The 21,631-nt window shown below is 49.5% G+C and overlaps 1 long non-coding RNA gene across 1 annotated transcript; it reads left to right on the top strand.

The window, feature by feature from the left end:
• Positions 1-9,347: 9,347 nt before the first annotated feature.
• Positions 9,348-18,663, top strand: LOC112060609 (uncharacterized). Its single transcript, XR_002889888.3, has 5 exons — positions 9,348-9,461; positions 10,519-10,543; positions 12,869-12,918; positions 13,860-13,891; positions 16,969-18,663. It is a non-coding gene; the product is annotated as an uncharacterized LOC112060609 (long non-coding RNA).
• Positions 18,664-21,631: the final 2,968 nt, after the last annotated feature.

Here is a 21,631-nt window from a genome sequence, read left to right as displayed (position 1 = left end):
ACAGACTTTCCTAATTTATTGACAAATTCCAAAACCTTTCGGAACCCACCCGAATACCTGCTCTGAGTTTTCAGTTTGCTACAAGACCAAATATCAGTTATTCACCAAGCTCCACCCACAAATGACCTGCAATAACACACAGATGCAGCGACTTCGCAGAAGCCTGTAAACCCAGCACCAACGTCTGCAAAATACACCAATCAGAAATGGATGAAACCTCCAGACACTGACCCTGGCACAGCCGCTCAGCTCCAGGACGTGCCCTACACCCTATGGGTGTGGGTCACCTCCTCTGAAGGGAGAGTGGGGTGTGGGTGAGGAGGGGTCTCTGCCGTACGGCTCCCAGTGGCTTCCCCTGACCTCTTAGGGTCCCTTTGGGTCCCAGCATATCCCATGTGACATGAGAGATCACCTGACAAGAGCCGCCCCTTTCCCTGCCAGTGGATCCCTGCCCCACGACAGGGACAGCTGGGAAAGACGGGGGCATTAATTATATGTGGGGGGGGGAGACCCACAGTCACCCAGGGACAAAAAGGGCAATTCCCCTGGGCCCTGTCCGGGCTCCCACCGCCCTGTTTCTAACCTGCTCCTCTCCCCTCCCCCATCCTGTTTCTATCCCCTGTCCTCCTCCCCCATCTGCACCCCCTTCTCTTCTCCTCCCCATCCCCATTTCTACCCTCCCTTCCCTCTGCCCAACCCCCGTCCCCTCCATCCATCCCACTGGTCCCCTCTTATTTGAGGGCTTTTTCTGACACCCCCCAGCCTAGTGACATCCTCCCTCACAGGTGACAGTTGGGCTCCCCTTATCCCTTATCCCTGGTCTCTTCTTTCACTGATCAGCCACAGTCACCTTAGTGTTTAGAAATGGGAGCCAGTTTGGAGTCTTTAAACTGAGAGGAGACGTCTCTTTCTACCAGACATGCTCTAGCACAGCCAGACGTTAGCAGCTCAATGCAGGGATCCCTGGGGGAGGCTCTCTGGCCTGGGCTGTGCAGCTGCTCAGACTAGATGGACTAGATTGGTCCCTTCTGGCCTTTAAATGTACGACTATGAAAATAAACTGCCCTGGACACCTCATGAGAACAGAGAGAGCGAGAATGAGGAAGGTTAATGTGTGAGGACAAAAATAACTCGCTGGGCTGCTAGCTCAGGGTCAGGCTGGGGAGAGCTCACTGCTAGGCAGGGGAAGAGGTGTCTGTACAGGAGACTCTGCAGATGCTCAGGACGCTGTCAGCTCATCCTGTGGTTCCCTCCCAGCGCTGTTGCACGAAGCAGCTGGACTGGGTGTGTGCAAAGAGTCACTGAGCAGGAGCTGTTGCTCACGGAACCAATTCTCCTCTCCCTTCCCTCTTCTGAGCAGCAGACGGTCGCTCTCTAGTCCTGCAGTATCTGACTCCATCTATATCCCCTGCAGGGCTGGGGAGATGGATCTAATTCTGCCCAGGCTGCCCTGGGGTTTGGGCCAGTGGAGGAAGGCAGGATCTAGCTCAGTAGGCATAGGGGGTGGGACACTCTGTGAGATCAATTCAATCTCCTGCGGCAGATTTCCCAGCTTGTGTCTCTATCTTTTGCCTCCTTCCCAGTCCCATCACATCCAGGCTCTTCCCCTCTTTGGGTGAAATAGCCCATGGTCACTGGCCTTCTAGGCAAGTACCAGGTTGGTCATTGTCACCCAGGCTTTTGGGAGGGCTGTGGGGAGGAAGGACAATCTTGTGACAAGGGCAGTGGACTGGTGCTCAACATCCCAGGTTTCAACCCCTAACCCAGCTGTAGACTCCCGTGTGCCCTGGGCTCAGTCACTTAGTCTCTCTCTGTGTCTCAGTCTCTCTATCTGTGAAATGACAGTGAACTTCCCTACCTCTCAGGAGTCTATAAGGATAAACCTCATTAATGACTGTGAGGGGCTCAGATACTCCAGTGACAGGGGATGTAGAAGGAGAGGCAGAGCATTGATGGGAAAAGCTATTTATTCCAGGACTTCTCTATAGACAGGAAATTTGACCACTATAATTAAACCACTCTAGCTTTGCTGGTGTAACTCCCAGGGAGACGCTCTTATTGTGGAATAAGACCCTTTGTCAGGTGTATTCATAGATTCTAAGGCCAGAAGGGACCACTGTGTGATCACATAGTCTGACCTCCTGTATAATATAGGTCAGAGAGCTGCGCCCAACTAATTCATGTTTGACCTAGGCCAGTGAAGTCAGTGGAGGGTTTCCATTGACACCAAGGGCTTTGGATCAGCCCCTTTCTGGGCAGCATTGTCTGAGCTCCAAGCAGGGCCCGGCAGCCATCCAAGGGTGCCAGCAGCTCAGCCTGAACCACAGCCCCAGGGATCACTCTGGGTTAGAGCTGCCAAAATGTTATGATCTAAAAGGGACAGAGTTTTCAAAGTGAGAGTTTTTGTCAAAGTTTCTATTTTTACAAAGAAAAAAATTAAAACTGTTTTTTTTTGGGGGGGGGGTTGTAAAAACAGAATTGGAAAATTAAAAGATAAAATGAAAATGTACATTAAAAAAACACTTTGTCAGATAATTTTTAACAAGTTTTCAGGTTTTAGTTTCCCCTCCCTCCTTTTTTTGCCATTTTTCCACTAAGAGAGTGGGGGAAATGGGGAAACAATATTTTTCACATAAGGTTTTTTAACAATAATTTTTTTATAAATTGCAACAAATATTTACCATTTTTCACTCTGTTGTCTTCTGGGCACTGCCTATAACAAGGAGTCTTAAACTGTGCTCCTCTGACCCTCACCTGAGTATTTGAGTTCACCTGAACATCCCCTGTCTAGCTGCTCTGCTGAGCTGACTCCATCCCAGGGGTGAAATGTGCCCAGCCACCATCCCAGGACAATCCACTTCTGCATCAATTACTATGAAAAACTGCTCTGCCTTCTGCTCCTGACACATTTCCCTTGGGGAATTCTGCTGTTTGTCTTCCCACACAGGTGTTAACGTCTATTCACAAGACTTTCTTTCCCACATGTTTCTTTGACATTTTGCCCAGGTTCCTCCACTTCCTTAGTCACACTGATTCGGGCTCCCTACTTGCTCAGAAGTCATTTCTGGATGCTCTTTCTCAACTGTCTTGTACTCTTCCCCACCTGGCAGTGTCCTGTATCAATCTCTCAGCAGGGACAGCAGATTCCTCAGGAACTCAGAATGGGGAGCGGGGGCAGTCAGGGCAGGATGGGAAGAAGTGGCTGGAGCTGGGTGTGGAGGATGGGGCAGGTGGAGACTAAGAAGATGGGGAAGCCAGTGCAGTCCATTGGTTGCTGTTCTCTGGGGGGGAAAATCACCCCTGTACACCAGGAGAAGACCCAGGTGTCATTTATGTCCCTCTTAAGCCCAGGGAATTAATTTCCCCCTAGAGGTGCTGGGTCCTTCTCACCAGGGACTGGAGACCAGGGTGGAGCCAAAAGGTTCAGTCTCATCCAACATCCCAGGCCCCCCAATCATCCAGTGACCTTTCACCCTGGCCCAGCTGTGCCTTTAGCTGGGGGCTGTCTCGGTCCCCAGGCAGTGAGATGGGATGGGAGGTGTTTCCTCAGTGATATGTTTAGACTCAAACAAGCAAACCAGGCCCCTTCGGTTCTCAATCTTGCAGCCCTAAATAGAGACGCTGTGGCCAGGGCGGGGAAGGGGGGCGGTGTGGGGCAGGAAACGGGAAGAGGTGACGAATATCAGACCTGAGGAGGGGACAGAGCAAGTCAGACAGAGGCTGTGGCGTTTCTGCTGCCTGAGCCCTACAGATCCCAGGGGTCCTGGGAGCAGGGAGAGGGGCTGTCTGAAGAATCCAACCCTGGGGAGCAGACGGGGGTAGATCGGAGCAGAGAGAGAGAGACCGGAGCTTCCCTTCTGCTGAAGTCAGACAGGGCAGAGGGGGAAGGTGGGAGCAGGGAGTGACTGTAGATTGTCCCCACCTGACCCCATCAAAAGCAGAAGCCGCTGGGCTGTTTCCATCCTGATCTGTTCCCGCCACCACCGTGATGATCCTGTCTCTGTGCCTCTTGCTGCCCGGTGAGTATGTGGGAATCTGGTGCTAATTTTATAGCAGGTTGGGAGGAAACAGAACTGAGAGCAGCCCCTAGCTCAGACTGTCAGGAAATCCTCTTTAGTGGGAGAGAAATGGGGACCAGTGTAAACACTGAGTTTGAGGATCTGGCCCTCTAGAGAACTAAAGGGAAAGTTGGTCCCAGCTCAGCCAAGGTCTGCGTGCACGAGGAATCTGCCACGCCCCAGATCTAACATCCTGCCTGGTTTGCTTCTTCGCCAACACAGAAATCAGGAATGTATTTCCATACCTATTAAAGGCAGTTTTTGTCCCTCAAGAGGGACCTTAGAAAAGGGGGAGATTTTATCTCCAGCACTAACCACACGGCACCTTTCTGTTCCCAGTGCTGAGTCCCAGCAGCCAGGAGATCTGCTCAGCTCCCGGTGAGTCCGTCTGTCTGTCTGTCCCCAATCTGCCCATGGCATTTACCCCTCCATCTCCAGTTGTCCAGCCATCACTTCTTGGGATGCTTCCACCTCACTGCAGTGCCAGCGACAATGGCATGGGGGCAGATGGGCTGTGTGGGATCTGAGCAGGGATCCGACCAACCCCTCCCAGTCCTGCTGCCTCTCAGCTCTGCTCTGACCCGGGGCTAGTGTGACAGGTAGGTGAGAGAGCCACGTCCACAGCCCGTCCCACCCCGGGACACTGGCCCTGGGAAGCAGAGAACGCCACGGCTCAGTCTGACCTCAAATGATTTAGTTTCTCACTGCACCGGCTCTCAGCCCCTCCCAGTCACAGGTCTCTCCCCTGGAGCTCAGCCCTCATATAGACTCAGCCTGCACCTCGTTCTTAAATGCCAGCAGTATCGTTAATAGTCAGCCGTGGGTGGGAAGGCAACATTCAAGAGGGTACGGCCAGAAGGACCATTGTATAACCCAGGCTGAGCTCCCGTATGAACCAAGCAAGGGAGCTGCACCCAGCAACTGGTGGTGGAGCCGTTTCTTTGCTGGCTGGCTCGCCAAGGCAGCATCAGGGGGCACTGCTGGGGTGGGGAAGGTGGTGGGTAGATATTGACCTACCCAGCGGCAGCAACAATTCCCCAGCGAATTCAGAGCTGGGCCTCATCGCCCTGGCAATTCCCGGGAAAGAGCGATCTGGTCCCTGCCGCTGCTCCAGGACCCTCCCTTAGCCTGGGCCTGGAATTGCCTCCTGTGCCTCCGCTGCCAGCTGGGGCCTGGGGGGTGGGAGGGTCACAAGGACAGAGAGGATGTTAGAGCAGACACCAGAGGGGTTAGGCCCTGGAAACAGCTGCTTGGCTATCGGCTGCTGAGCTCCCTGGGGCAGAGACTGGCCTTCACTACATGGGCTGTGGGGGCAGACCAAGATGTTGGCCAGGCCCTAGACAGCCCTTAATGGCCAGGGGCCTGCCACGCTGAGTTGTCGCCTCTCTCCCAGCCATACTGCCCCAGCTGGGGCCCCTTGTTCTAGGAGAGTGAGCAGCACCCGACAATGGGAGCCCAGCCCGCCTGAACCTCTGACTCTTCAGCAACCCAAATAATCCCACTTAATAAAGCTTCCGGTCACAAGAGAGAGCCCATCCCCCTGTCTGCACAGCTGGGCTGGAATCAGAGCCTCCATCTGAGACATGGTACAGACCCACCTGCCATTTACCTCCTGCCCCATTAACAGCGCTGGGTACCACCAATGCCCCACTGACAGCTCTGACCCATTCCCCTTCCCAGGCGCTCTCCCTGCCCCCACCCTCTACCTGAGCCAGATGTTTGCCCGGCCAGGGGACTCCATGCAGTTCAAGTGCTCCGTGTTCTCCCAGTTCATGGCCACCCGTGTCATCTTCTGCAAGGACGGGGAGGAGGTTTCATCCCAGCAGATTTCAGAGAAGGCCATCTACGATTATAACCATGTGGTGTCCGGCGGCAGCTCTGGGAATTACTCCTGTGGGTACGAGATCAAGGACAGTGACAACCAGGTGAACAGATCCCAGCTCAGCCCTGCCAGGCACCTCAGCCTCACTGGTAAGGGGTGTGTGTGTGTGTGTGTGTGTGTGTGTGTGTGTGTGTGTGTGTGTGTGTGTGTGTGTGTGTGTGTGTGTGTGTGTGTGTGTGTGTGTCAGCTCAGCCCTGCCCAGCAGCTCAGCATCACACAAGTGGCGGAGTGGGGAGAAGGATGAATGGCAGAGTGAGAACTAAAGTTAAATAATAACCCCCTGCAAATCCACATTCATCAACAACTGAAATGAAAAATTTCTAACAAAACATCTTTGTTCAAAATTTGACACAGGGAACCCCCCTGATTTTCACTCAGCTCAGCTCAGAGTGCTCAGCCCTGGCAGATGTGCTCAGGGACATTATAGAAATGTTGGGCTTGAAGGGACCTCAAGATTCCATCAAGACAAGCCCTCTGCACTGAGGCAGGACCAAGTAAACCTGGACCATCCCTGATAGGAGTTTGTCCAATCTGTTTTCAAAAACCTCCAATTACAGGGATTCCACAACCTCCCTTGGAAGGCTATTCCAGAGCTTCACTAGCCCAATAGAATCATAGAATCGTAGGACTGGAAGGGACCTCGAGAGATCATCTAGTCCTGTGCCCTGCACTCATGGCAGGACTAAGTATTATCTAGACCATTCCCGACAGGTGTTTGTCTAACCTGCTCTTAAAAATCTCCAGTGGTGGAGATTCCACAACCTGTAGTTAGAAAGCTTTTCTTACCATCTAACCTAATCCTCCCTTGCTGCAGATTAAGCCCATTACTTCTTTTTCTACCTTCAGTGGGACTGAGAACAATTGATCACCATCATAACCCTAACCCTGAGCATATTTAGAGACTGTTATCAGGTTCCCCCCTCAGGCTTCTTTTCTCAAGACAAACCACGCCCAGTGTTTTTAACTTTTCCTCTTAGATCAGGTTTTCTAAACCTTTGATCATTTTTGTTGCTCTTCTCTGGACTCTCCAACTTCTACACAACTTTCCTAAAGTGTCACACCCAGAACTGGACCCTGTACTCCAGCTGAGGCCTCACCAGTGCCGAGCAGAGCAGAACAATGACCTCCCGTGTCTTACATACAACGTTAGCCCTTTTCATAACTACCTTGCACTGCTGACTCATATTCAGTTTCTGATCCACTCTAACCCCAGGCCCCTTTCAGCAGCACGGCCACCAGCCAGTTATTGCCCATGGTGTAGCTGCGTTAGGGCAGCGTATGGGCCTGGAGTGGGGCCATGCTCTGCTCTGATCTCTTGTGTATTTATTGCCTAGGTGATGACTCCAGCAGCGGTGATGTCGGGGGTTCTCCCCCACAAGGTAAATGCTTCTGAAGCGTTTCTTTATTCTGGAGACCGTATTTAAGGAAAAGTGAGTCCTGGGCTGGGCAACCCCAGTCTGAGTGTGATCACCGTGACGATGGCTCTTGTGTATTGTATTTATTGCCTAGGTGATGACTCCGACAGCAGCAGTGCCGGGGGTTCCTCCTCCCAAGGTAAATGCTCCTGAAGCGTTTCTTTATTCTGGGGACTCTATTTAGGGAAAGGTGGGTCCTGGGCTGGGCAACCTCCGGTCTGAGTGTGATTGCCATGACAATGTCTGTAGAGGAAACACAACAACACAAGAGGGTGACAGGCTAGTCCAATGCAGTGCATTCTCCCTGCAGCTCTCCCAGGCTTTATCCAGCATTGCTGAGCCTGAAAACATCTTTGCAGGGCAGGAAAATGGCTCTTTCAAAGGGGCAATCCCAAACCCTTCTGATGGAAAAAAGTTTCCTCTGGAGTTCACTGTCCCCCTCTGCTAAACCGGCAGTCAGTGAATTATTTCCTCCCTCTGCACTCACTGTGTTTGTTGTTGTTCTGGAAGGAGGCACCAGATGCATCATCACACCTGGTCTCACAAGTACTGTAATTCTGTCCATGTTATTAGTTATTTATGCTCTGTGCTCCAGTCCTGGAACAAAGGTGTCACACACAGCATGTGGGCAAACCTGTTGCAGGAATTTATTTCAGCCCAGCACCAGTGTCCAGTTCCCAGGCAGCAATCGAGCCCCAGAAACTGACCGTAGCAGAGCTCAAACCTGGCTGTTTCCCCAGTTGCCTCGAAAGCCTCTTACTTAGCAAACCAACACCTAACAATATGCTGGCAATGGCTGTGTGCAGCACTGCCAGGGCTAGGAAAAGATGGTGTTAGACTTTGTGTAACAGTGCAACCTACTGCCAGAGAGACACTAATTATATATGTGCCTCCAGAACTTGAGGGCAAATGGCATTTGTATCCCGTGAGAAATTCTGACTTTTCACATTTTATTTTCATCCTAAATCAGGATGAAAAGTCAAAATTTCAGACATTGCAAGGAACAGAAATGTAGCAACATTTAGATTCCGAAACACCGAAGAACCGTGTTAAAAGGTTTTGATTTTAAAGAAACGGCATTTTCTGATGGAAAACTCTTCCACTGGGTATTTGTAGACTGGCTCTGCACAGATCTCTGCATGCCATACGGATCTGTAGTCTTGATTCAGGAAAGCTCTCAAGCATGTGCTCAAGACCATCCCTATTCAGGACAGCTCCTATGTATGTGCTTAACATTAAGCACCTGCTACAGTCCCATTGCTGGAACTAAAATGGTTGTTTGAAGTTAAGTTAGTACCTGGGCGCTGTCCTGAATAGTGATGCTTCCCTGAAGCAGGGCAGATCCCACAGGGATGTTTCCTGCCTTGAGGAGCTCACCCTTAAAGCTGGGGGGGAAATCCAGGTTTATTTCCACAAACAATTGTGAACAAAACTATTTTATACAGAACTTGTTATGGAAAATTTGAAAGTTTTAATGAAAAAATATTCATGGAACTCAACAAAAAAATTTCATTTGGCCTCATTTGAATTAGACATTTTCATTTGTTTTGGGTTTTCAGAACGAAAATGAGACAGAAATGTCAGAAACACTAATAGCTTTGCTTCATTCAGTTTCAAAGCTAATGGACATTCTCCTTCTATTTCTGGATTTTGAAAACCAATATGAAATAAAACTGTCAATTCAAAACAAAACAAAATGTTTTCTTTCATTTCAAAAAAAATTTTGTGGAAAGATTAAGAAGGCCCTTGCTAGTGAATACTTTGGGAGAAAGATTTTGGTTTCAGTTAAACCATGTTTGGATTTAAAAAAAGTTTGGCAAACAAAATGTGGAAAAACTTCAGTGAGCTTTACTCACAAAGACCAGCAAATAACATTGCTCTGTAGATAACTGTGGGATGAGCTTCCAGGTATGCTCATGAGGACATTAGGGGTCAGTTACCACGGGGCTCGGCCAGCTCCAGCCCGTGGGGACTTGCCGGTGGCTGCTTGAAGAGGCCATTCACATCGAGGTTCTTTCCTAGGGCTGGATCTAAAGCTCCTGTTGGGAATTACAATCCCTGCTGTCCTGGTTCTGGCTGTGGTGCTTTATCTGCTGGGAAAGAAAGGTGGGTATGACAGTGAGGCCAAGCAGTGTCAGCAAATGTACAGACAGACGTGGTAGAGACGATCCCCTGAGAGAGATCATCAAAGACACAGTGAAATTGTGGTTTTGGGAGGCTGGCTAAAGAGAAAAATCAAAGAGATGATGAAAGGGATTATCATTGTGATTATATTATTTCTATTGCAGTAGCACCCTGGAGCCCCAGGGATCAGAGCCCCACTGTGCTAGGCGCTGTCCATTATTTATTAGGTATGTTACTGTAGTGCCCTGGAGCCCCAATCAGGAATCAGGCCTCCACTGTGCCAGGACTGCACAGATCAGTAATGAAGGGGACAGGTCCTGCCCCATAGATCGTCACAATCTAGGACTCAGACAGCGGCGTGTGTCTGGATGGAATATCGACATGCAGGTAGCTAACGCTGCAGTTCAGGAAGGCATCCAATAGTCAGGAAGGGCCCTTACGCCTGTGCCCGTGTGTAAGTGGTTTCCTGAATCAGGATCTAACAACTCTGAAAATAGAGCTCTGGACACAGCTCTACCCTGCCAACCTTTCCTCACACAGCGTCCCCAGCCCCAAGCTTTCACAGTACTCAAGTCACCCCAACAATCTCGAGATTGGCTTAAAACTCATGGGATTTCCAACAAGTCACCAGTGTGGGGTCTTTGTGTTTGCCTGGGGGATTTGATCTTTGAGGGGTCTCTCAGGTCACATTTTCAGGCTTTTCTCCCCAAACACACGGGTTATAAATTTACACTTTTTATTTTTTATGAAAGCCGAGATTCTCACTGAAGCCCCTGACTCTCAGACCTGGGGCTTTACGTAGAACATGAATTGCCATGAGATTGCAACTAAAATCATCAGACTTGGCCACACTGCTCCCAGGGGCAGTCAGTGGGGCTGGTGGAGGAGAGCGCTGGGCTGGGCCATGGGATGGGGCTCCGAGTCAATATGATGATGAATTTGGAACCTTTTACTCAGTTTCCCTCCCTCTCTCTCTCTCTCTCTCTGCCCATGAGAAAATGTGTCCTCCTCTCTGATCACATTGTCTCACTGCTTCCAGTTGCGTCTCTACCAAGGGATCAAAGGTAGGAGGAGATAATTCCCTCTCCCATCTCGTTTTCTTTCTGGGTCCCTTCTCTCTGCCTCACAGGAGGGCCGGCAGCTGAGTAGCTCAGCTCTCCTGATGCAGGGGGTTTCACTCTGTTCTGGAGGAATTTCTGAAAAGGCCAGGGAAGGATGAATTCCTGGTCAGGATGGGATCTGGGGCTTAGGAGGAAACACTTTAAGGAAGGGGTTTGCCAAAGTGACGTGTTCCCATTGAATTCACTGGCAGCAGAGTGAGTGTGTTTGAAAATCACTCTTGGGTGCTTGAAATAATGAAAGTGACCCTGCTTCACACTCAGGGGGTGTTGGGGTTGGTCGGCCACAAAGCGACACCAACCGACCCAGCCAGTTCCCTAGAACCGGGTCTGTTCTTCCAGGGTGGGGTTGGGAGTGGCCAGGCCTGGCTGGGAACCAAGGGTCTCCAGTCCATCCAGCTGCAGTGGGTAACACCCAACGTTAGCTCCATCAGATGCAGCTGGTTTAGTGCCACAGCAGCTGTGATTTCAGTGCAGGTCTGTTCACGGTGCGGCTGTAGCGTTCCTCCACCTGCTGGGGAGAGCCGGGCAGCAGGGACGCCCGTGAGGATTCAGAGCACGCTGTCCATGTGAACAACATGTTGTGCAGAAGGGGCTCTGAGCCAGTCACCTCTGCAGCACAGCCCAGGAGGACCAGCTCATTGGGTCCCAGGCTGCCCCCAGTTTCGTTGGAGCTGTTAAGTGCAGCTGGCTCTCTGTCTGCCGATCACCCAGTCAGGGGGTTTTGAGGGAACCCTCCCCAACCCGCCACATACAGAGACTCTCCAGGGGCCCTGCAGAGAGTGTCTAAGTGTCGCTCCCCATTGCTCTGCAGCCAGCATTTGCCACTCAGGGCTCCTCCAGACTCCTGCTCCCCTCCCCCTCTGACTTCCCAGTCACCTTCTGAAACCTGCCGGGCCCACTGCTGCCCTTCTGAGGGCCACAGGGCCCATACGCTTGTTCTAAACCCTGCCTGGCCCATGCCGGCCTCACAGCACTGGAGCTCAGAGCTGATTCATCAGCTGCACATTGCCCTGAGAGGGACTCCAGCAAATCTACATGGTCCTGGCCCAGCTGGATATGATAGGGAGAGAAGCCAGCCCTGGGGGTGGGGCAGAGAGAACCAGGTGGGAGTCCAGGGAGTCCATGGAGTGACCAGCTGGACACAGAGAGGGAAAGGCGCATGGGGAGACTAAGAGCAGTTTCCAGGCTCTGCCAGTGTCCAGCCCAGACTGGATTCCCAGTGCAGCGACTCTGCCAATAAAACTGGTGGGGGGCACATGACCTTTGGTACTGGGAGCCCTCACCCCGACTCCCAGCAGTGTATGTTCCCTGCCTGCATTCTTCGCCCGCACCTATAGGGCTCCTTAGCTGCCACTACCCAGTCAGGGGGGTCCCTCAAACTCCCCGACTGGATGGTGGGCAGACAGCGAGCCAGCGGTACTTAGCAATGAAACTTGGGGCAACCTGGGGCCCAAATATTCCCTCCCTCCCTCCTCCTGCCATATGACCAGTCTCTGTCCCAAAACACCCCTGCCCTGCCTTCCTGGGACATGGGAGCTGGTTAGCAGACTAGGCCAGAAGTGGGGTCTGAAGCTGCATTTTCACACTGTGCAGAGTTGAGCTTTAACCATAAACATTCCTTCTTTCTACACTGTGAGCAGACCTGGCCAAAATTCCAGTTTTATTTGAATGAAAAAAATTCAAATAAACAATTCTGTTCAAAAATTTTTTAAAAAAAAAGGTTTTTTTCCTGACAAAATAATTTAAAGTGAAACAAAACAAAAAAAAATGTCCATTCAAAAGAAAACAAAATGAGCAAACATTTGATTTTGGTTAAACTATTATTCATGAAAAAAAATTCTGTTGAAAAATGTCACCCAGTTTTAACTTTGTGAAAACGACCGAGTTCTCTTCAACTTCTGTCCTGAGATGTCAGGGATTTTCGGTTTCCCCCCCAAGCTTAACTCCGTGCTGACCTAGTGGGGTTTTGGTTAGTTGGTTTCTTGGCCATTTTGCTGAAATAGAACAGGATGTTCAAGTCTCATCTTTATTAGATTTTCCCTGCATAAATAGTGAAGCCGCCATGTTCCCTGATTACCCAGAAGTAGGGCCTGCTGCCTTTCCCCTGAGTGTGAGCTGAATGGAGATGTAAGGTCCTAGCCAGAGAACCAGCCATGGGAAGAAATCTCCTCACAGTTGGATCTCTGAAAACAGACTCAGTGTCACCAAGGTGACACACAGAGAGCACATGGCATCACTGATACCCCCTGTCCTTATTACTCCCCACAGGGAACAAGTCCAGCGTGACACCAGCAACACTCCTGAAGATCATATTGAATGTAAGAGCTTTTGTAGAGTATTGGGGTTACCGGGGTCACATGCACATGAGGGAGAAAGGTGGGGGTTGGGGATAAATGTGTTAATCGGTGGGGGCTGGACAGATCCCAGATCAGACTGTCTGGCCAAGAGTTACAAGAACAAACTGCCTGTGATCAAAGTGGATGAGGACAGAGAGTTCTTGGGGCCCCAGGGTTCATGCATCTGAGTCCCTGAGGTTCCTTTGTACCACCCTTTGTCTGTAAACCCCAGTCCTGCATTGCCATGGCTTAGGGGACTGAGCCAAAGTGCTACCACTTACCGTCCTTCATGGAAAGTACACAACCCAGGGAAAGCTCCCAGTGGAAAGTGTTCCAGACCCTTCCCTGGGACCTGGGTGCAAGTGTGCCTCATGGGATCTGTAGTTCAGGTGTCTCATGCTCTCCCATGATGCACCACTATCTCCTCTCTTGGAGAAGGGACCCTGGTTGCAGTGTATCATGGGAGATGAAGTCCAGCCAACCAGCTCAACCTATAGAGGAGAATATCAGCATGAGGCAACTGCACTAAAAGTCCCACGTGGCACCCAGGTGATATTTGAATCAGAATATTTCTGCTTTTGGCCAAAATATTTCAGGTTTGGGGCACTCATTTTTTGAACAAAATGTTGAATTTTTTTGCCAAAACCCACCTCTGTTTGTGACAAAATAGATCTGCGGAAACCCAAACAGACAGTTTCCACTGAATACTTCAACAGCCGCATTAAATCCTTCTGCTCCGGTATCCCCTAGCGACCCTGATCAGGATCAGGCTCCATTGTGCTCGGTGCTGCCCACGGGAGAGCCCTGCCCTGGCTGGGGGAGAGGTGGTAGCCGGGGGGGTTATAATTTGTGCTTAGCAAGGTGCCTTCCCTTAAGGGCATTTACACCCAAGTGACAATGTGTAACTGTCATTCTCTCCCCAGATGCCTCCGTGAATTGGGTGGGAAGCGCCAGGGTGAGTCTCAGCTTTTATTAATGACAAAGTGAAGTGATAGAAAAGAGTGATTCATTTGTCTGTTCCAGCTCGGCAGTGACCCGTGGGCTTGGAACATGGATTTACTCAGGATTCCCAGTCTTCAGGTTGTGTCTGTTACCCTGGTCTCACTGCTGCTGCCCCAGATCCCCACCCAGGAGGAGGTACCTGCCTCCCACATCTGCTGTTAGCCTGGCCAGTCAGGCCCTGCCCACAGGAGACACGCATCCCGGCAAGAGGAAAATATCCTTCCCAAACTCCACACCGCAGCAATAGGGGGAGAATCCCCCATGGCCTCAAAATCTATCTGGCTACAGAGGGGATTTCCTTCACCAGCCTCTGCAGTCAAACAAACAACCAATGCAGAGATGTTCAAGGTTTCAAAGTTCCTATTAAAACTCCTGGGAACTGGACAGTCAAATCTCCCAGGCAGGTTTGAAAACTTCCAAAATGTTACTCAAGTGGGAATCTGCTCTAGTGAGACAGATCCTATAAGTGAAGCCCCAGCACCATTTGCTGGTAACCCTCCCCACCATGGGCCGCCCGCCCAAAGGGGAAGGAAGACAGGCAAGGGGTGAAATCCTGGGAGTTTCACATTGACTTCAATGGGGGCAGAATTTCCCCCTATGGGTCTCCATGCGATGTAGGTGTAAGTGAGGCATGCAAGGTCTCACACTGCTAGCAGTGGCTGTGTGGTGGTGCACACACCCAGGGTACCATATTAGTGGCAGGGAAAGCTGCTAACACAGAGCTTCTGTCCCCCAGTTGCTTCCTTATGATAATTATTTGGCCATACTCCAGCTGATATTGGCAATGAACAATAACCCTGGATTTTTATTTCTCCTCCTCTAAAGATCCATGGGAGGAGTTTGGGTCATTGAAGTTCTGTCCTAGTATTATTATTATTTTTAATATGTAACATTTTCTTGAGTGTTTAAAGCAGTGTCACAAAGGGAAGAGCTGTGCGCTGCTATCATGATGGCATAGCTGGTCTCCTCGGAGCTAAGGTTGAAGTTAGCATTCTGTCATCGCTCTTATTTTCACACACACCTCCACAAACCCATTCTAGAGAGTATGAAATTTGATTACCAGGTCTCATCACTATGTAGATCTTGTCCTGAAAGTTTGAGACAAACAACTCCAGTGATCTCAAAGAGAGGGAGTTTCATTCACTTTCCAGAGGTTTTCCTAGAATTACTGTGGCTGTTCTCATGCATTATAATCTGGATGATGATTGCACCCTCAGCAAGTTTGCGGATGACACTAAGCTGAAGGAAGAGGTAGATACACTGGACGGTATGGGTTAGGCACCAGAGGGACCTAGACAATTGGAGGATTGGGCCAAAAGAAATCTGATGAGGATCAACAAGGACAAGTGCAGAGTCCTGCACTTAGAAAGGAAGAATCCCATGCACTGCTACAGGCTGGGGACCAACTGGCTAAGCAGCAGTTCTGCAGAAAAGGACGGGGGGATTACAGTGGCTGAGAAGCTGGATATGAGTAAGCAGTGTGTCCTTGTTGCCAAGAAGGCTAATGGCATATAGAGCTGCATTAATAGAAGCATTGCCAGCAGATCGAAGGAAGTGATTATTCCCCTCTATTCGTCACTGGTGAGGCCACATCTGGAGTATTGCGTCCAGTTTTCACACCCCACCACCACTACCACTACAGAAAGGATGTGGACAGATTGGAGAGAATCCAGCAGAGGGCAACAAAAATTATTAGGGGGCTGATGCACATGACTTATGAGGGGAGGCTGAGGGAACTGAGCTTGTTTAGTCTGCAGAAGAGAAGAGTGAAGCATATTTGATAGCAGCCTTCAGCTACCTCAAGGAGGGTTCCAAAGAGGATGGATCTAGACTGTTCTCAGTGGTACCTGATGACAGAACAAGGAGTAATGGTCTCAAGTTGCAGTGGGGGAGGTTTAGATTGGATATTAGGAAAAACTATTTCACTAGGAGGGTGGTGAAGCACTGGAATGGGTTACCTAGGGAGGTGGTGGAATCTCCATCCTTAGAGGTTTTTAAGGTCAGGCTTGACAAAGTCCTGGCTGGGATGATTTAGTTGGGGTTGGTCCTGCTTTAAGCAGGGAGTTGGCCTGGATGACCTCCTGAGGTCTCTTCCAACCCTAGTCTTCTATGATTCTATGCTAACAAATGTTGATTTATCCCTTAGAATTTTTAGTAATTGACTGTAGGACAGGGTACTATTTGCAGAGATTTTTGTGAATTCTGAAGCTGGTTTAACCCTCTCAATATTATACATATTGGTTCTCCTTTGACCCAATATGTAGCCAATAATCTAGGTCAGGGGTAGGCAACCTATGTCACGCGTGCCGAACGCGACACACAAGCTGATTTTCAGTGGCACTCACACTGCTGGGGTCCTGGCCACCGGTCCAGAGGGCTCTGCATTTTAATTTAATTTTAAATGAAGCTTCTTAAACATTTTTAAAACCTTATTTACTTTACATACAACAATAGTTTAGTTATATATTATAGATTTATAGAAAGAGACCTTCTAAAAACGTTAAAATGTATTACTGGCACGCGAAACCTTAAATTAGAGTGAATAAATGAAGACTTGGCACACCATTTCTGAAAGGTTGCCGACCACTGATCTAGGTCTTGTGCATAGTAAGATTGAGAGGTGAAAGTGATGACAGACACAGGTATGTTCATAGATGCAACCCCATTTATTTACATAATATCTACAAAATAGTGTTTCCTTGAATGCAACAGGAACCAAACAACAGGAGACACTTTCTTTGATCCCATCTCCAAGTCGCTTTCCAGCCAACACTCTGCCCAAAAGCTCTCTCTTTCTAACTGGGGGCAATAAAGGGTCAGACCGAGGCTGGGGAGCGAGAAATCTGAGCTGCATGCCTCAGAGAAGTTAATGTAGGAAGTTAGGTTGATGGTGTTTCCCAGTCTAGATGCCCATTAGAACTGCTCGTGAGGTACATAAAGCAGTGTTGTCAGATGGACATTTTCTGGCTTAATTTCTCTGGTTTTAAACTGGCTTAGCAAAAAAATAACATTACTGTGTTTATCTTAAAGCATCCACAGCCCCAGATTGAAGAGACACCGACATATGCAGCGATCACTCTGCAGCGGGGCAGATGTCATTAATGCTCCAGTTGCTGAAATGCAGGACTCGTCACAGCCCAGCCACATCAAAGACCCTCCCGAAATCAGAAGCAACTGTAGGGGGCGTGCAGTCAGAAAGTGAGAGACCTTCTCTGGGGCCACAGCTAGACAATGCACAGTGACCCGAAGTGCTGTAGGACACTAGAATATTCTTAGGGCAAATGCTACTTGTTTTCCTATTAGAAAAAAAAGTTTCTTATGAATAACATTGGGAAAAATACCCAAACCCTATATTTCTACCCCTGGACTCTTTATATGGACAACTCAGCTCCCGAGTCCTCTCAGCTCTGTTTAGTGATTCCATTGCCAACCCAAAGTATCCAAAAATCATGAGCCCCTCCCTCCCCCTCCAAATCCCAAGATTAACTCAAGAATTCATAAGGTGGTTGTTTTTTTTAATTATACATTTTGTTTGCTTTTATTGGACTTCTGGTGTTTGACCTTTTGGAGGTCAGGTTCTCCAGGTGTTCTTCATAACCAGGAGGGCTAGAAATGTACACATTTCAACAAAACCCAAGATTCTCACATAATCCCAGCACCTCAGGAGTGGGGCTTTAAGAAAAATGGCAAATATTATGAGATGTGCTGTGAAATCATGAGAACTGACAACAGCATCACGGTCAACTTTGAATTTGCAGGAATGTTTAATGTCATGTGGGTTTGTAGGGATGTGATGAAATATAAATGTCAAGCAAAAAATATTAGTCACAAGCTATGGCTTGGTGAAACTGTTTGTTGGCCTCATCCAGAGAGTGCAGCCATGTGGTTGCAAGAGAACATCATGCCAGTATTTGGCTCCCTGGAAAGCAGTTACTGCATGAAGCAATTACATCGCTTTGGTGTCTGGGTTTGAGCTGATGTTTGGCAGGAATTGTAGACTGACGGCCAGGTTTCTGTAAGTGCCAGCACCCAGCAGCTGATAAAAACTCTCATTTGAGAACAATGATTGACAGCTACTGGGTCCTGGGTGCTTTGGAAAATCTATCCACGGCATTTAGGTGCTTAATTGAGAGCCGAACTCTGGGAAATCTGGCCATGTTGTGAGCTTTCCAATGAGCGACAGAAGTCCTGCTGCTGGTACAATCAGCGCCAGAGCAATGTTGCTGGATCATGCTGCAGACACTGGTGGATTTGGGAATCGTTCTTTCCCTCTTGTACCTTTGTTTTGTGTTGCTAGTTCAAGGTTTTTGAACCATTGTGAGTGTGTTTAACTATCCAGAGAAGCACTTTTCTGCAGGGCTTTGAGCTTCCTGACACATTTCCACAGCGACTCGGGGCAGCTTTCAACTTTCAGGTAATTAATTAACTGAATTGGGGGGGAGGGGAAAGCATCATCTTCTTTCTGCTCTTCTGCTGCAGGTTCATGCAGATGATAACTCACCTCCTTCCTCCCTCTCAGCTGGCTTTTCCTTAGCTTTGCCACCCCTAGCGCTCAAAAATCACAAGTCAGGCCACCCAGATCATGAGATTGGCTTAAAAAACAAGAGGTTTTAGAAATGATCAGTGTTGGATTCTTTGTATTTGCTTCCTGGTGCTGGAGCCGTAAAGATAAAAACTTATAGGGCTGCTCAGGAAAATTAATCTGAATTAACTAAAAGTATGAATTTAAAGTGGGTTAATTAAACTGCATTAAATTCCTGTGTGGACACTCTTACTCAGAATTAAAGCCTTAATTCAACTGGTGCTAAACTCACTTCCAACATGAATTAACCTGTGAGTGGGAGAGTGGAGGGGGCCTGGGGAGATACCATTGAGCAGTGCTGCACAATAAGCCCCTGTGGTAAGGTAACAGTCTTTGCCTAGGTAACTGCTCCAGCTCGTTAGGGACACTGTCAGTCACTTTGCCCTGAGCCTACAGACCTCTATTCACTCCCAGCCAGGCCAGGGACACACCGAGCTCTGTCAGTTCTTAGCCCTGCCATGAACTGTCCCAGCCAGACAGCCCAGCCCAGCTCCTTCCTTCACTACAAATAATCCCTCCTTCCAGAGACACTGTATGATTAGGGGGAAAGGCTGGGCTCATGCTTAAGGCACCAGGGTGGAACTCCTGGGAGATTGAGATTCAAGTCCCAGCTCTGCTGCACAGTCCTTGGGCGTGTCACTTCCTCTCCCTGGACCACAGCTCCCCATCTGTGAAATGGGGACAATAATTCTGTCTTGTCTAAGGGGACAATTTTCAAAGTCCCTCTGGGATTTAGGAACAGAAGTGCGTGATTGTGCTCTGTGTCCAATGCCTTATGCTTCTAAATCCCTCCGGTGCTTTTGAAAATCCTCGCTTAGATTGGGAACTCCTCCTGGCAGGGGCTGCCTCTCACTAAGGGTTCATCTGCACAGGGAAATGGACCAGCAGAACTACAACAGTGTAACTGATTCACTGCAGTTATCCTGGGCTAAATCCCCATGGGGACACTCTTATTGTGGAATGAGAGAGCCTTGGTCAGGGTTAGTTTACACCATTTTCAAAGTGACATAAGCTAAACTGGACAAAACCCCTCGTACACTGGAATAAGAGTGTCCCCATGGGGAGTTATCCCTGGTTAGCTGTAGTGGATTAGTTTAGATTCATAGATTCTAGGACTGGAAGGGACCTCGAGAGGTCATCGAGTCCAGTCCCCTGCCCGCATGGCAGGACCAAATACTGTCTAGACCATCCCTGATAGACATTTATCTAACCTACTCTTAAATGTCTCCAGAGATAGAGATTCCACAACCTCCCTAGGCAATTTATTCCAGTGTTTAACCACCCTGACAGTTAGGAACTTTTTCCTAATGTCCAACCTAGACCTCCCTTGCTGCAGTTTAAACCCATTGCTTCTGGTTCTATCCTTAGAGGCTAAGGTGAACAAGTTTTCTCCCTCCTCCTTATGACACCCTTTTAAATACCTGAAAACTGCTAGCATGTCCCCTCTCAGTCTTCTCTTTTCCAAACTAAACAAACCCAATTCTTTCAGCCTTCCTTCATAGGTCATGTTCTCAAGACCTTTAATCATTCTTGTTGCTCTTCTCTGGACCCTTTCCAATTTCTCCACATCTTTTTTAAAATGCGGCGCCCAGAACTGGACACAATACTCCAGCTGAGGCCTAACCAGAGCAGAGTAGAGCGGAAGAATGACTTCTCGTGTCTTGCTCACAACACACCTGTTAATACATCCCAGAATCATGTTTGCTTTTTTTGCAACAGCATCACACTGTTGACTCATATTTAGCTTGTGGTCCACTATAACGCCTAGATCCCTTTCTGCCGTAAGTTAGACAAGTATAGTTCTGCTGGTCAAATTCCCCATGCAGACCAGCCCTTACTGTCTGCAGCACCCAGTGCAAAGGGGCCCTGGCCTTCGCTGTGGTCTCTGGTGGGTGTTTTTATATAAATAATAACGGCAAAATGCAGTCTGGGCTCAGGCAACAAGGACAGGACAAGGAGCAAAGGAACAAGGTCTCTGTCCCTACTAGAAAAACAACAAGGAGCCCAGTGGCATCTTAAAGACCAGCAGATTTATTTGGGCATAAGCTTTCATGGGTAAAAAACCTCACTTCTTCAGATGCATTTTACCCATGAAAGCTTATGCCCACATAAACCTGTTAGTCTTTAAGGTGCCACCGGATTCCTTGTTGTTTTTGTGGATACAGTCTAACACAGCTACCCCCTGATACTTGTCCCTGCTAGGGTTGCCAACTTTCCAATTTCTGAAAACTGGACACCCCTGCTCCGCCTTCTCCCCTACTCTTCTTTCCCTGCCCGCCAGGCCAGGGACCGCCACACTCCCCCCACCCCACCAGTTACGTGGAGGGGACAGGAGATTCTCTCTCCATAAGCCACTCACTCAAGTCACAGAAAAATCTGTGGACAAGCTGGGACTAGAGCCCAGGAGTCCTGAGCTCCAGACCCCCATGCTCTAACGCATGAGCCTACACTCCCCACCCAGAGCAGAGGATGGAACCCAGGTGTCCTGGCTCCCAGCCCCCCCTACTCTAACCACTACCCCCACACCTCTTCCAGAGCCAGGGACAGAGCCCAGGAGTCCTGACTCCCAGTTCCTCCAGGCCCCCAACACCAAGGCAAGGGACAGTCCCAAACACGCCCAGTTAGTCCTCTGCCAGTCTGGGTCTGTGGAAGTGAGGGCAGGGGGCTGCTCACTTCCATCTGGGGAACTTGCCCCATTGTTTATAGCCACACATACACGGCAGCTGTGACTCACTCACCTGGGCTGGCTCCAGAAAATGTACACAGAAATATTGGTTCCGGGGTCTCCTCACTTCTCCAGAGGGGTTTACTGAGCCTCTGCGCTTGGTTCCTCTGCGCCCCACAGTGAAGGGCTCCTGGGTCCCCAGCTTCTGGGCTACCTAGGCTGCAACTGGGGCGGCTGGCTGCAAAGCACTGGAGCCTGCCAACTTCTGCTGCCCAGAGTGAGCGGGTGCTCTAGTTCCCAGGGAGCGGTGCCAGGGAGCAACCGAGCTCCTACCTGGGCAGTGATAATGCCATGTGGGGAGCCGAGACTGGCAGTTTGGCCTAGCCCGGCCCTTCAGGGGAACAGGCCCTGCGTGGCGCACCGAGCCCAGACCGCTCTGCAGCCAA

Source organism: Chrysemys picta, chromosome 17 (assembly GCF_011386835.1).
Source record: "Chrysemys picta bellii isolate R12L10 chromosome 17, ASM1138683v2, whole genome shotgun sequence".
NCBI lineage: Eukaryota > Metazoa > Chordata > Testudines > Emydidae > Chrysemys > Chrysemys picta.
This window is presented reverse-complemented; position numbering and strand designations above follow the sequence as displayed.